Below are 16,434 nucleotides of genomic sequence, written 5' to 3'. Positions count from 1 at the left end.
CTGAGCAGAGAAGTCTGTTCATAGTAGCATAGCATCATGAGGACTGATATGATGGCTAAGTATCCGGGTCAAACTTACACTGTGGGGTGAGGATTTATGGATTAGAGCCTCTACTAGAAATACCAACTTGCATATCTTCCAGTGATCTGCCCTAAAAGATGTTACGGGGAAAAACTGAATCATCTATAAAGCGAATACTTCTTCATCCCTTATTACCTACACAGTCTTGATCAACTTCATTTAGAGCACCGCAGTGTTTGAATCTATTAGTCAAATTTTTGTATGTTAAACTGTCCTAGCTACTTTGAACACTATTTCCCATTTGTACAAGCGTAACCTGTGCTGGCATATAGCAAGATGCAGGAGTAAGGGGGCACAACTAAAAACAACCGAAGAGAGTTGGACTCTATGATCTTCATGGGTCCTTCCAACTCAGGATATTCAATGACTCTGTTATGGAAAAGAACTCTTGATATGACTCCTGCATAACCAAGCATGCCTATTCTGTTGCTGGAAAGCACTTTTACAGACTGCAATTCATTGAACAAATTATGTAGATGGCACTCTCAGTAGGAAAGGACTATGTATCACAAATACCAGAATGCATGAAGGTCTCTACTATACTTACTGAGAGCTCAGGTAACAGAAGAAGTCTTGCCATATCTCTCCTAGGGCACACTAGGTCACCAGTAGTCTGTGAGACAAAGCTGGTATTTTCTTTTAAGCCCTTGTCAAGATATATATATATTTATTTTTTAAAAAGACAAAACTTCATACCTAAGAATTCCCCACACTGTAAATATTTGCTACCTAGTAAAAAACAAGCATTCAATTTTCAACAGATAAACTGTCACAAGATGGCAGTGCACTGATAGTCTTAACTAAAATATGCAATTGTGTATTGTTATAGCTATATAAGTGCTACAGCCAAATTCCTTATGAATTATGAACAGGAGAAAACTAAGCCAATGAATTTCTGAATCTTGTTAATGTTGAACACATTACCGAAGTTGAACAGAGGAGAAGGGTAATTTATGGAGCAGGAAGCACTATCCAACCTAGAGATTCCCAGTGCCAGGTGTTCCATCTGTAAACAAGAAGCTGTATGGAAAACATTACTAAGGCTCCTACAATGGAAATCACATATAAGATGCCACTTGAGTCCTGAATGAAAGGAATATAGGGAGTCGCTCCATGGGTAATGACTGCAGCTATGAGCTGCAGAAGAGGGAGCTTCTAATTAAGACGACAACTGGGTTTTTTGGTGAAGATGAGCACACAAAGTAAACAACTGTGTAATAAAACCAGAAGATGAACAAAGCAAACAAAATGGGTTTTCTGCTAGTGCTGACTGAGCTAATTTGCAGTGGGTTTGTTTTTGACAACAGCATCCCTGTATGCACTTTACCCTGTATTTACAACTATAATCTTCAGCTCCAAATGCTTATTAACTACTAGCATTTAAAAACTTAAGTGTTGCTTTAGAGAAACACACTGAGAGCTGCTGTGTAAATACAAATTGGCATTAGGTTTCAGAAATTGAATCATTAGCTGAACTAATTAAGTAAGCTGTCTAGCAGCTCCATCTAACACTGAACATCAGGTCACGTGAAAGATATATCTTTGCAGCTTTCAAATCCTAAACAAGTTACTGAGAAAAAAATTCACGTTGAGCCAATGAGAGATGCTGTAAAAGGTGGACACTAGGTTGTTTAAATTCTTCAGGTAAGTTTTATTGTATTGATTTGCTCACAAATGGTCTGCTTTTAATTAGATGTAACAGTAAATTATCGTTCAATAACCACTGACTGCAATCCAATCCATCAAACAGGTGTTTCCCATATTTACCTCTAGCATGTTTTTTGTCTGTGACAACAAGCTGGAAACAGTCCTCCAAGGAAATCTAGTTGTTTCAGTTACCCTGTAACAGAAAAAAACCCAAACCCCCACTTCTTAAAGCATGGTTATCTTATACAAAAGGAGGTAAAAAAAAAACCAAACAAAAACCCCAAGTCCAGGAGGAAACAGAGCACAATACTGTGAAACAGAATTGCTGATCCTGCCATCGAGTCTTCATTTCTGACGGCAGAGTTGAGTAGAATAATCCCATAGCAATAGTGCTGTACTCTGTCCCAAAAAAGCAAAACCAGGCTTTCCTTCTCCTTGGGGCTGCACCACCCACTAGCGTGAAAAAAGCCAAAGTGCCAGGGCAGCAACAAACAGAGCGACCCATAAGAAAACAAAACCTGATGTTCTCAACCCTCTTTTCACAGTAGCTTTCAAACAGAACAAAAGACAAAGTGAACTTCTTTCACTATAATATTATTTTTCTGCCTTCTGGTTACAAAGCATACATAAAGATCTGAACAACCAAATTTCCCAAATGTAATTCTCTGAACACAAAGACTGACATAAATGATGAAAGCACTGTAATATAGTATTGATGACTAAGTGTTTGCAAGCCAAAAATAAAAATAAAAATCCTTTGTCACAAATGCAATACATTCAAAATAAAATTGAGAAGTGAAAGATTTATTATAAGTAATCTGGGTAACCCTTAGGACATTTCAACTACACAAACTATGCTGGGGCAGAAATTTCTGGGAAGGTGAACAAGGGCATCTTTTATAGCCGTAAGTCACTATTCCTCTTCTATCCTTGCAAAAGACACTTCCAAATCCTAATGAAAGAAATCAAATATTCCTTTCAAAACCATTCACCACTCAGTTTCTTGCACTGCTCTTACCCCAGTGATAAAAAAAAAATAGATCTATATGCTTTCTTTCTTCCTCTTTATCCCTTCTTACATTTTTTCCATCATTTACCTGATATATACCTTCTTTCTCCTCCTCCTCCTCTTGCAGTTTCAACTGTTTATTTCCTTGGTTTGGACAAGGTTAGGAGTTATCCAAAGCTTCTGGACATGCTTTCAGATCAATATCCTAAAAACAAAAATGAAACTTCTGTGAAGCAAAAGCTAACAACGCTAATCTTTAAGTTGATTAAAAACAGCTACTGCATTTCAAACAAAATATACACTGAACAATCCATACACATAAAGTAACTGAGTAGATAGAAGTTTTGGGGGTAGAACAATCGCAGTTTAGAACTGCAGACACCACCTTTGCTGTAGGTAGAGAGGCACCAAACCCATCCGTGGTAGAACTTGACATGCAAAAACACTGCAACCAATTATTCTAAAACAGACATGTTGTAAATTCATGGAAGGTCTGTGCTTTTGATGTCTTCTGGATATCACTCCACAACTATAAACAGCATAAACTATACAAAACCTGCAGTTGTAATAACCTCATACACATCTGAAGACCAGATTGGTCTTACTACCACTGTTTTCTTTTTTCCCCACCAGCAGGTACTCATACTCATACCTGCTCATGTTTCTTATTGCTGCAAGAAGTTACCTACCAACACTGTGCAACTGGCTTCAAATGTGGTGCCTGTCAAATGTCTACTACATCTATTTTAGACTAGTAATACTGTCTAGGCGCAAGGACATGCTAGTATAGACACTCCTACTTGTTTCAGTGAGTTGTTAGTATCTAGCCAATAAAAGCACTACAACTTCACACAGTACGGCTCAGCCACATCAGCTATTATAAAACACGAATACTCTACATGTTTAACACATACATACAATTAACACCAGCTTACTTCAGAAACAGAGACAGAGGTGGGAATAAGATGAAAACTGATGCAAACTGCATCACTAACTCAAAACATCAGTTTTCATAAAGCTGATTTGAAGATGGTTTGATATCCTCAAAAAATAGGAGCCTTTTAAACTGCTCCTAGAACATAAAATACAGTTTCACACACTGTTTAGTCCTGTGTTGGCATTTTGCAACAGAAATTATTTCAAACCAAGGAATTATGGATGCCCCATCCCTGGAGGCATTCAAGGCCAGGCTGGATGTGGCTCTGGGCAGCCTGGTCTGGTGGTTGGCAACCCTGCACATAGCAGGGGGGTTGAAACTATATGATTGTTGCAGTCCTTTTCAACCCAGGCCATCCTGTGATTCTATGAATTCAGCATCTCTGATGATACATCTGATGAAGGTTATAACATTTATTCAGTCTCTTTCAGAGTGCTCAGTCTTTCAGAGACTGCCTTTGCTGTCTCTAAGATGCCTTCTACTGTGGTCAGTACTGATATTCTATAAGAGACTTTCTCTCTCTGCCTTCACAAAGGCTAAATCATTAGTGCATCCTCACTGACATTACATAATCACTTCCTGATGCACTGAATAAACACAGAAGTGCTCAGAGACCACCCCTTCAGATAAAACTGTCGGCAATGAAGTTCCATTTTTCAGATGTCCTTCTTTTGAGCCACTATAAGCTAACACACTTTCTCAGGTACCCAGCTCCCAACTTTCTCAAGTTAACTGACTGACTACAGTAAGAGCTGCCCTGCAAACTCACAACTTTGAATAGGGAGCACTGCAGAAACCCGGTATGATATTCTAGCTCCTCTGAGATTTGAGTATCTCAACTTCACCTTCTCCTCCATAAGCAACTCCTTTTCTATTATCCACACTCTCATTCTTTCTCCTTATGACTGCTAATCCCCTCATCTCCTCTCACACACTACCTGCATCCACACTTCCCTTATCCCCAAATAGCAGCAACATGCTGGTGTACGTGAGCCCTACAACACTCACTTCCCTTTCCACTGCTCTTGGCCACTTGGGTGACTTGGCTTTCTCAAAACCACTGTACCTTCCTCAGCACACTGCAACAAAAATCAAAATTAACATTCAAAGACAGAAAGCACCCTACGTGCATGAAGTTCTTCCCTTAACCCACTTCTCTGACACGGCCCAGTCCTTCACATATCCTCTTTCTAAACCTAGCTAAGATCTGGCTAATACATAGCAGCCACCCAGGAGCCAAAGCTAGTCTCATTTACCTATTTGTAGACAACTCTCCACAGCAATATTACCAGGCCGTAATGCCCAGAAAATTGAAGGCATTAAAAATAAAAATAGTCTGAGTTAAGCACACAGCTTCAGTGTGACTGCTTTCATGGGGAGAAAAGCCTCCAGAAAAAGAAGCCTACCATGTTTCTCCTGACTTCCAGCTTACCAAACCTTTGATACTTTCCAAGAAAGCAAAACAAAACCAGGCATTTCAAAGCATTCTGTCAGTACAAATACTTCAAAGGGTATCCAAAATTGAGATGATTCACCCCATTCCTTACTTTTTTTTTTTCTAATTCCATAAGATTCTGCCTCTGATTGTGTTCAAGGCATTACACTTGCAAAAGATTTTATGTATCATCCTCCAAAATGCCCTGCCTAAGTAATTAACACAGAGACTACAGTACTAACGGTAAAAGTTAGCCTCCGTGCCTTTGCTTCCTTAACTTTGGTATTTTAAAGTGTAATGTTACACTATTAATTATTAATTAAGGCAGACATTCTTTAAGCTAGCACAGGAATTCAGCTCTCAGGACAGGCTTCAAAATCTGCTGTAAAAAACATAATACATCCACATACAGCAAACCTTTTTGGTTTGGGTGGGGACAGAGCCTTCTTTCTCTGTCCCACATCAATTTGGGGCACATCCTACCTGCAGCATGACCACCCAGCACAGCAGCTGCTGCCTTCACTCAGATACAGGCTCTTCAGCTGACATGGGTAACATCAGTGTTTGTGGGTTCACACAGTTTGGAAAGGAAGAGTGTTTTTACTGGGAGACTCAGGCTGCAGCTAAGTTTTAGAGCGACCTAGTCCATTCCTAGTAATCCATATTGTTCCTTGAAAGACAAAAGAACTCATCCAATTTTTATCCTCCAGTTCTTCATCTGTCTGTATAGACATACAGACATACACACAAATATCTACACACAGGGAGAAAGGAAAAAGAAAGCCATTTAATCATGCAGGACAACTCAACTCTTGCAAGGCCTTTGGCTTGGATGCTGCACTACAAGCTTCTTGAGACTGCCTACATATTTGCAAATACTGTTACCATGTACTTAAGACTGATGATGCAACATCGTGCAGCACCAAGACCTCCACACACGCAGTTGTTACACTGCTCTGGAAACTATGCCCTATCTGTCTTGCATATGAACTTGTGGCTCAACTTCACAGCTTTCAGAAGTGTCGCCAGGCAAATATACAGCGAGAGGCCTAAGGAAGTTACAGCCTTCTGTTGGCATGAAGCATAGACTGCATTCCAGTTTCCACGTCTGTAGGATAGTTTCTCTCTTTTCTCCACTGTTATCACACCTATATGTCAACCGTGTGTGCTTTCTTCCTGTGTGTTTTATTGCTTTTACTGCGCTTAAGACTTTATAATTTACCCCATATAGGGTCTCAATCTTGCATTTTCCTTAAAATGCATTTATTAAGGGATGCAAGCATTTAAAGCACACAGAAATGTCTGCTTATTTTTTTTTCCAAGTGTTACCTGCATGCATAGGCCCATACGACCTACTCATATATGACCTAATCAACGTGACCTACTTATGTGACTAGGACAAAAAAAGGCAAGCAACCATGCTTTCAACAGTGGATGTCATCTAAACCAATACAGGATACACCATCAGCACATAAGGAGTAAACAGGGACTCTACCATGAATTCTTTCTTTAGGGAAAAAGAAAACAAAAATCACAATTTATTCTTTCAGCCACCTATGAAGAGGAAGACTAAGTGATAAATAAACACTTTTGTACATGGGAAAAGAGTACAGTGAGAAATAATCAGCACAGAAATGGTTCACTCTTGCTGGTTTTATGTACCTCCCCAGCAAAAAGTGAGCACTGCAGTCCAAGATTTGGGGTTACAGCACTCTGCAAATAATTGTACCTGAATCAGCTTTCACAGCTATGGATGATTTCAGCCTTGTATTAGCTGACTGACACAAGTTCTCCCGGCCATTCAAAGCAAGATTTTTTGACTCCCACACAGAAGATGTAACTTATGATTCCTATGCAGGAAACCTGGTACCTCAGTCTCAATCTTAAACATCCAGGAAATCAAATCTTTAAGATTAGAACAGCGTAGAGGTACTAAATTAATATCCTAAGCCATATGAGCAAGTCTATGAGGGCTGCTCCAAAAGTAAAGCTTCCTATCTTACTATGTTGGCCTGTGACATCAGGGGCGGATGTTGGTGGTACAGCAACAGAGGTTGAACCCTTCACCAATATCCGCTTACACACAGCTGCCATGTGACAGATGGCAGCACAGGGGCAGCCTGACAGAATGGTGTCTGACATGAGAGTGCTGATGAAACAAGAGGGTGCCACTCAATTCCTCCATGCGGAAAGGGTGTCACTCACTGACATTCATCAACACTTGCTGAATGTTTGTGGAGACCAAACAGTGGCTGTGAGCACTTAAGCAACCCAGGAGTGGATTAATCCAGTTGCTAACTTCTCAGAACTTGACATAATCACACAACATGAGGTCATCTTTCAAACTAAGATCAACTTTTTCCTGTGTTTCACTTTTTTGGATCTGTTATGCACTTAGAAAGAAGTTCTGGGAGAGATGTGGGGGTTTTCACTTAGAAGTCCATTTATGTCTTTGCTCAAGAACTAACCATTCCCTTGCCTTGGTTCAGTCACTTTCACTTAAACAAAACATGCTTAAGAAAGAGCCCCAGCCCTGCATTTAGCAAATAAATGAATTCTCTCTCCAGAGAAACAAGCAATGCCTTAGAGTTAGGGTGCAGAAGCTAGTTCTGTAACCACCTGACAAAGACAGCTAAACAGGGGAAAAGAAAAAAAAGAAGAAAAAAGTGAAAACCTACCATGTGAGATAAATTTAGCATTGCTTGTGTAGGTGCTTCAAATCATAGGGAGAACCAGCTATTCATAATTGCTCAAAGTCAAACTTGAAAGGTGTCAGTAGCTCAACTTGAGATTTCAAGACACACCTGGTATCTAAGCCAAAAACCAATCACTTAGGAACTACTGCACCTTCTGTAACTGCACAGGCACAAAAGGATCAGATCAACTTATCCAGGCTTAATGAAACTTGGTGCCCATGAGTGATCTGACTCAGAAAAGCAGTCCCTGAAGCTGAAGGGCTCTACTAACCTTCGAGTTACAGATGTATACAACTCTTCCAGAGGATTAGGGTCCGAGTAGTCACTTGCAGACAGAAGTGCAGTACGGACAATGCCAGGCACGACTGAAACTGGCAGGTATTTATTGCCTACCTTGAGTACGTAGTTTAAGACACCATACTGACAGCACAAGCAGATGAAATAAGACTGGAGCTCAGCCCTGGCACTATCCCCAACCTTGGAGTGACAGTGAGAAACGCTACTGGCAATTGCAGTTACCAGACTGTGCCACACACATGCCCTTCACAAGGTGGGCAGTGCCGTCACACTGAAAGTTGACACACACTGTTGGAGAAGCTGTAACGTGGCAGCAGAAACACGTTTTTGAGCTGCCTATGTGCCCACGTGAAGAAAAGGAAGACAATTCATGAGGAAATGCCAAGTCAAAGTGAAAGCCCTCATCCTGCAGTCCTGACCCGGTGGTCACACGCGATGCCTACGCCCTCAGCAGCACACAGGGCTGGTATCCCTCGTGGATTCACTCTGTGCTCACGCTTTGAAAACAACACCCGGTTCCTCGGTTAGTAAAACGTTACGTCGTGTTACCTCGCAGCACACGCTGCCTTAGTCGCTTTCGATCCCTGCTGTTTGTGGTAACCTCGGCGGGAGAAGGATTCCACGAGGAAAGGCTCACGGTCCGGCCACCGCCCCGGCACTCCGAAAACTCTCTCCCCTCACTTTCTGTGAGCCCCGTCTAGAAGATCAGCCCTTTCTCGTCCCCGCAGCCCACCCGTTCCACGCCTACCGCCCACACCACCACCCGAGTGCCACCTCCCTTACCTCGGCGCGGGGCCCGCCCTCCTCCTCCCGCGGGGCGGCGGCGGCTCCCCCTGGCGGGCCGGGCACAGCGGCTCTCCGAGAGCGGCAGCCATGACGTGCCCGCTAAGTTCGCAGCCGTCGGCGGGCGGTAGGGTTGCTCCAGGCGGAGCCCAGCGGCACCACAGCCGAGCCCGGCTCCCAGCGGAGCTCAACGAGACTCAGCGCGACGGTAACTTGAGAGCAGAAGGGCCTCAGAGCCTCCATAGCCGCTCCCACGACAGCCACCCGGGGGCGTGGCCACCGCGGCGCCCCTGAGGTGAGGGAGGTGGGGCGAGGTGAGGGGCTGCTCGCCCGTCCATCCTCCGGTTTGTGGAACTGATGTTAGTTCCCCTAATAAAGGAAAGGAAAAACAAACAAACAAACAAACAAACACTACTTCTCATCGTTTCAGCTTCTCCCAGTGCCTCACACGAGTTTGAGCAAAACCAAACTGTATGTGTAACTAAATACAGGGGACTTCATGTGAGGATTCACAGGACAAATGGAGGGAGCGCTGTGACCAGAACGGGTCCTCACATTCCACATTATCCAGTGATGTTAACCCTCCCCCCCCCCCCCCTTTTTTTTTTTTTTTTTTTTTCAGGAGAAAAACTTTTCATATTATTTTTCAGCTTGTAAATCAAGATTTCTAATCCATCACAGCACCTCAGGGGAGGCAGGAGCCTCTGCGTGGCCACTGAGAGCCACTACAGTGCAGCACTTCACATTAACAGGCACATTAGCTTTTCCTTTAACTGGATTTTAAGACGTTAACAGAAGCTGGCAGGATTTTATCTGAGCTGAGTTCTGAGCAGAGGGGCCAAGACCTCCATTGCGCTGGCCTCCTAATTTAGAAACAAACCTCACTCAGAGGAGAGATTGTACAGTGTTAGATTTAGGGATGCTAACCAGGTCTTTCTGGCTCCCAGAATTCAAGGCTTCAACATTCTGCACTCAAAATGTGTCCCATAAAGAAGGCTTCGGTGTCAGAGAGCTCGCATGTCTCATGTCTGTTCTGCACAGCAATTGCTTTGGCTACAAGGGATCATCCCCTCATCCTGGTTATCTTTGTGCGTATTTGTTGTAGCATGAACACTTCTTTTAGCCCAAAATCCTTAATCAAGAAATCTTCCCTAACCTCTTAATCAAGTTCACCACAACATCAGCTGACACATTTGACATCATCTTGCTTTGCTCTGGTAGCTCATTTATCAGGGTGAAGAGGCAGTCAACTTTTATAATTCTGACTAAAAGTTTGATGTGCAACTGTGAAAGTGGTAAGTGAAAACAAAGCCCTCTTTTCTTACATCAATTTGCAATAGAGTAACTTGACAAAAGATGCTCCTCAAGTGGAGAGGAGGGTTGGTCTCTATGGCACTTGGTCCCATAGAAACATCCCCGCTCTGAATCACTAGGGAGCAAAGCCTGCATATTTGTCCCTGTATAGTGCTGCAGGTGAGGTTAGATTACATTTCAGCTGTTTACAGCTCTTAGAGACTATAGTATCTATAGTCTTTTATTCCAGACTGCTTCAAATATTCTGCTAGTCTCGTATCCAGTCAGTCTAGTAAGCATCTGTTTGTTGTTGTTTTCTTCCTTACTGCTAACTTCTAAGGATGATTTGTTTTGTTTAATAACATCTCAGGAATTTTTTTTACATGTCACATTTCATGCATCATTTCTGATTGTTTCAACTTATGAATACACTTCCTTTGAAATATACTTTTAACCAACATAAGTAGTTCCTAGATAATAGTCTCTTAGAAAAGCAGCAGCATTAACAAACGTGTTACTTAATTACTAGGTATCCAATTCTGCCATGTTAGATGGGTGCATTATTCCACAGCATACCTCTTTGCTTCCTTCCAACATCGAAAAGGAGAAGTGGAATCATCGGAATAGGAGCATTTATGGCAGAGGCCATGCAATCAAGTCAAAATCCTTCCAGCAGCTACGTCTAGTGATGCAAGCATTGAAGTTCAGGCTTTTATTCAGAGAAGGCAGGTAAGGGCAGGCAAGAGCATATGAATGTCAAGAATTTTTATCCTAGTTTTAGACTCCAATCACCCCCCTATTTTATTATCTGTACGGTTTCTCACCATCCTATTGGGTTGTCAGTCTAACCATAACACCTAGCAACAGTTTTATTACTTTCTTCACAGGTACATCTGTTTTAATTTTTACTTCCACTCCATTTTCAGCATAGAAGCTCCTACAACCAGTACTGGCTTTGACCACTCCCTTGCTATTCCTTCCATGCATGAAGGACTTCAGCTATTAGGCTTAGCAATATTAGCAATCAAAACACAGAGATAAAGAAAAGACTTTGCTTATCTTTCAAAGGCCTCAAGTACATAAGGAGACACATTTCCCCTTCCACTGCCAACCTTTAAATGAGGTCTGGGAAGGGATGGATCCTGGTTCCACCCTTTCCAGTCACTTAGGTGCATTGCTTGCACCTGAGCTCTCCTGGGTTGGTCCTGCCTTCCCAGCAGGTGCTCAATCACTATTTCAAGCTGTGACTTAGTATTTCCACAAGGTGCAACTCCCTTTTTAAAAGGCACACAGTGTCATGCTCAGAGCACAGAGCTGGTGGAAATAACAGTTGTGGATTGAAGAACACTTGCCATCTTCCTAGGTAAGGTGATAAATGGGAAGTGACTGATTCTCCCGTTAAAATAAAAAAAAGTAAAAAAAAAAAAAAAAAAAGAAAAAAAGAAAAAAAACATTCAAAATCAGCAACATAAAATTCCCAGCAGGGACACTAACTGAAAGGCAAGGAAAAGAAGGACATGTACACAGTGAATCCAAGGGAGAAACCTTCTAAGCAATCACCAATCAGAACTAAATAGACTGAAACACAAAAAAAATAAAAACATTTGAGAGAGGTAGCAGGAATGTGTTGATTTTGTCTGGGAACTGAGGGGAAAAAGACAAAAGCCATTGTTCAGTCCACCTGGTTAGCACTCATCAGTAGGAATGAATAGATTTCCATTTCTTTTTCCAGATAAAGCAGTTGCTTTCATGATAGTGGCATCAGTGGGATCCAAGGGTATTTGATGTGACAAGAGGTCCTGACTTACTGGAGGCAGTCAACATCATGATAATCTTGATAGTCTGAGGCACTGTAATACTCTTGGCTACTAACTACTGATCATAGAATCATAAAATCATAGAATTACTCAGGTTGGAAAGGACCTCAAAGATCATCAAGTCCAACCGCAGCCATGCGGATGTACGGGAAAGTAAGGAAGGCTTGGTACTATCAAGAGCTGCTTCTTGGAAGAGGCAAAACTTTTTAATATATATTTTTCTTTTTACTTATTGAGGCAGTGGTATGTCAGGATCAATTTATTGCGGAGACTGTAGAAAGACTGTTTAGCAGGACAAGATGGTTCAGGGCTCAAGGGAGATACTGGATTGTGTTTTGCAGACTTAGCATTTAGGAAGATGGTATCCAGCTGGCAATGGAGTTCACAGCTAAATTACAAATACATTTCAACTCAGTTGGGTTTGCTGAAACAAGAGTTACATACTTCTAAAACTTTCTCCAGTCTTAAATGAGGTAGCAGTTTTAGGAGCTTAGCTTAGGCTGACGATTTCACTGGAATGCTGTAATTCCTCCTGGGCAGAGGCATATTGCAGGGTCAGAGACTGTCTCTTCAGCATTTAGGAATCCACACCTGTCAGAAAATATTTTGTTATGCTTAGAAAGAAGACGTCAGCCTTGAGATTTCTTATTTAAAATGCATTTATATTATTGACAGACGCTTGAGCAATTCTTGAAATGTATTCCTTTTCCATACATCCAAAATAACCACCTCACTTTATGTTCCCACTGTGTCAGATGTTGAACCACCTTATGAAACTGTTAATTTAATAATGATTCTTTCTTGCCTGCCATATCTGCTGCTTGGGTCATTTGAATGACACCAGGGAGCTCTTGACTTCATTTTAAATAATATATAGATTTTCTTAAGCTACTCTTTGATGAGGAGAAAGGAATTAGATGCTGTCCCCTAAATCACAGCACTCTGTAATTACAGCTAGACTAAGCATCAAAGGCCATATTCTCTTTCATTTGCACCCACTGAAATCAAACCTAAAGTATTAAACTACTCTAGATAAAATAATAATAATATCCCTTAAGATTCAGAGTGTTACAGTGCCATCTTCATAATGAAAAGTATTATTTTTCAGGCAGGGCACCCTCCAGCTAGGTTAATAACACTTGATTCTGTTGGCCCTGAAACAGCACCTGGATTTCTGCACAAAAAAGCTCAGCTGCTCCCTGCATTTTTATGTCTGTGCTTTGACTCTGCATTTGAACTTTAATGGGAAAACATCACAAAACTATCCAGTAAAAATCTTTCTGCTTAACTCAACATAAGATGTCTGATTCAAAGACACTGTAGTCACTGCCAGTCTGCTAACTTAAGTTTCTGTAGCCTGAAATACGTAAGGAGTTCCTAGTTTGGATGGGAATTATCAGTCATCCCACAATACTGTGTCTGCATCTTGTCCCATCACAGGCACAGAGGTACCCTCTACCTCTTCAGGTTTGTGCTGCTCCAGCTACACAAAACAGATTGCAAATTGAAGGGAGCTGTATAAAACATATGTCTTATAGCTGCTCTTTTGTGGTTAGGCACAAATGTAAATTTTCCTGCCCCGCACACTCCTGCCTGTCAGCGTCGCCTTCAGGTCCTGCATGGATAAAACAGCTACTCTGAACTGGAGACCAACCTGGTGACTGAAATCCTTGGAAGGGAAATGGGGGTCTGGCTGTCACGTTCTTCTCCTATTTCCCAACCCACTTAGTGTGGCTTTGATGCAGCCCAACCTCTGAGCTATTGCCATCAGGACAGTCCCTGTAGGAGACACAGATGCCCTGTCTAAATAGGAGACATAGTGTCCTATAGTGTCCATAGTATCCTAGGACTATGCCCATACTCCTACAAGACTAGGGACTTGTAGTGTTAGGCAGGTGATGGGGCTTGGTCATCTTAAGGGTCTTTTCCAGCCTAAATGATTCAATGACTCTCCCACACTGTTTGCTGCAGCATCTTGTGTATTAATCCTTTGGTTCCCTTATTCTTTATTTTGTAAATGTGTGTAAAGGCCAAACCAAAGAAATGTTTGGGATTTAGAAGAGGAAAAGGTGGGGGGGGACATAGATGTGGAATGGAAGGAGGTAAGAATGACAGAGAAACAGCCCTGAGCCTCCTCCAGCAGCTGAGGAGACATTTTGCTCTGTGTTTGGCACAGGCATGGCTAACTGTTACTTAAGTTTCATAGCCATCATGAGATATCTTTCATTACATCATGCACTAGAGTGAATACAGAGCCGTTGGCAAAAGCATACATTCACAGGCATGCTTACCAAAAATACTGAGATTATGCATGCAGCCATGTATTTCAGAAACAGTCCAAGTGGCTCTTCAGTGCTTTAACAAGGGCTTTTTCACATCAGCACTGTTTACCATACTATGACATTTATTGCTTTTGAGAAATGTCTCAAAATATTTTAGGAAAAGAGTTTAAGCATTACAGTGACATGAACCAAAAATTCAGATTTTCAGTGCCAGTGGTGAGAAACAAGATGTTAGTGGTTTGGTGCTAAGAGAACATAGCATAAACCACCAGATTTGGGGTTCCCCGTAACCAGCACCACAGGGGCTCTTCTTTTTGATGACAGGCATCTGTTTATTCTCTTATTCATGCTGAGTGCTTGGTATTTCTGAGGAGATGATTGGTTCTAGAAGTGTATCCCAGGAGACTAAACCTGCTATTGGTATCCTGCGTGTTCTCTGAACCTGCAGTGGGAGAAGGCTGCATGTCACTGTGCCTGTTCTATCTGCTGTTACCAAATGGGCAGCAGAGCACTCCCAAGAGTGTCAAATTCCTTACTTGCTTTGCTTTTTTTCTTTAGACTTTAAAATCTGCTCCATATCAATTCCCTTATTTAGCAGCTACTTTTTTCCAGGTTTTTATTATTATTATTATTATTATTACTATCGCTTGACTATAAAGATCTCTAACTTGTTTGCTCTTCTTCCAGTATTACCCGCGTTTTCTTGGCAAACTTGTAGAAGGATATTAGGAAAAGGTTATGAGGAAATCAGAAGTTGCACTGTGACTCACTCAGTGGAAGCAAGATGTCTGATTCCAGTAATTTTTCCTGACAAATTTGAATTTATTTCAATAACAAAATTATTCAAGATGGATAATAAGGTTATTTCAGGAAGGTTTGCCGCTTGCATAAAACCCAGGCAGAGAAAATCCGATGTACTGAAAAACATAGGTTGCCAAGTTCATCATCAACCTTTAATTTTATGCCTCACTTTTTATATTTAAAATTAACTGGATGTGCATTCTAGCAGGAACGATTACATCTAGGTAATAGCATGGAGGTCTGAATCTGAGGTCAGAAATCAAATGTATGTTTTCCACATAGGATGGCTAAGCGTCTGAATTGATCCTATCTGCCCCTACCTGTAATTTTGTGCCTGCAATTAAAAGCAAGGAGCTTTCCATTCTCATTCTTATTTCAAAATTTGGTTCACACAACTCATTTATTAGAACCATCTCATTTGAGTATTCAGCTGCACATAATGACACCAAAACCCAAGGCTGGACATGCATGACCAGTTGATGATACCAGAATAGTACATCAAAGAAAGTGTCTTGTAGATGACTGGTCAATAAATCTGCTTGACAATTTAATTGGTATAATTGATAAAATCCATATAACTACTAGGGAGGAAATTAGATTACTTTATACAAATCAGATTGGGATTTAGATTAAAATTTTCTGGGTCAATTCTGTTTCATGCAAATTATGTTATGGAGGACCCCCTGGTTTGGAACACATTTATTAAGCTTTCTCATAAAAAGTGTATTAATTCATGCAGAATAGCAGAACCTACTATCCCTATGCACAGTTTCTCATGTGGTCTTCAAATCTCCACATCTGCACGCATAAAATGCCACAGTAACCACAAGCAGTATTACTGTTTTATGCTTACATGATCAGACCGTGTCTTAGGAGACACAACAGGTTATAGAAATGCTGTAACAAGGAAGTGTTGAAGCACTCTTCTTCTGTGCTGTTCATAAAGGCTTTTTACTATATTGATGGTGAAGCTTTAGGACTTCATTCAGTCCTAGCCTAAGAGGATGGTGGCTGGAGGAATGAAGGTCTGTGGCTTGCATTCTAAAAGTTGAGAGAATAAATAATTACATCAGCTTCTTCTAGCCTTAAAACCCACAGTAGAAAATACATATAGTATTGTTGTTTTGGGTTGTTTTGTTTTGTTGCTGTTGTGGTTCTGTTTGTTTGTGTTGTTTTCTTCTACTTTCCAAGCTTGGTGGAGAGCAAAAGAATAATTTGCTCTTTCTGTTATGTAGAAGGAATGGGATGATTTTTGCTCATCTGTGACAATGCTTTGGGACCATTCCAGCACCTGAAGGAGAGGTGTGATTTCTTCCACCAGCTCTTGGAGTTCTCTATTTATTTCTGATACAGGAG

General features: G+C 41.3%; 1 long non-coding RNA gene across 1 annotated transcript; it reads right to left on the bottom strand.

Moving 5' to 3' along the window:
• Nucleotides 1-1,711: 1,711 nt before the first annotated feature.
• LOC101752322 lies at nucleotides 1,712-8,847 on the bottom strand. The gene is made up of 3 exons (XR_001465096.4): nucleotides 8,652-8,847; nucleotides 2,826-2,942; nucleotides 1,712-1,921 (listed from the first exon to the last, which is right to left on the bottom strand). It is a non-coding gene; the product is annotated as an uncharacterized LOC101752322 (long non-coding RNA).
• Nucleotides 8,848-16,434: the final 7,587 nt, after the last annotated feature.

This window comes from Gallus gallus, chromosome 2 (assembly GCF_016699485.2).
Source record: "Gallus gallus isolate bGalGal1 chromosome 2, bGalGal1.mat.broiler.GRCg7b, whole genome shotgun sequence".
NCBI lineage: Eukaryota > Metazoa > Chordata > Aves > Galliformes > Phasianidae > Gallus > Gallus gallus.
Note: the sequence above shows the minus strand (reverse complement) of the source record. Positions and strands in the feature narration are given on the sequence as shown.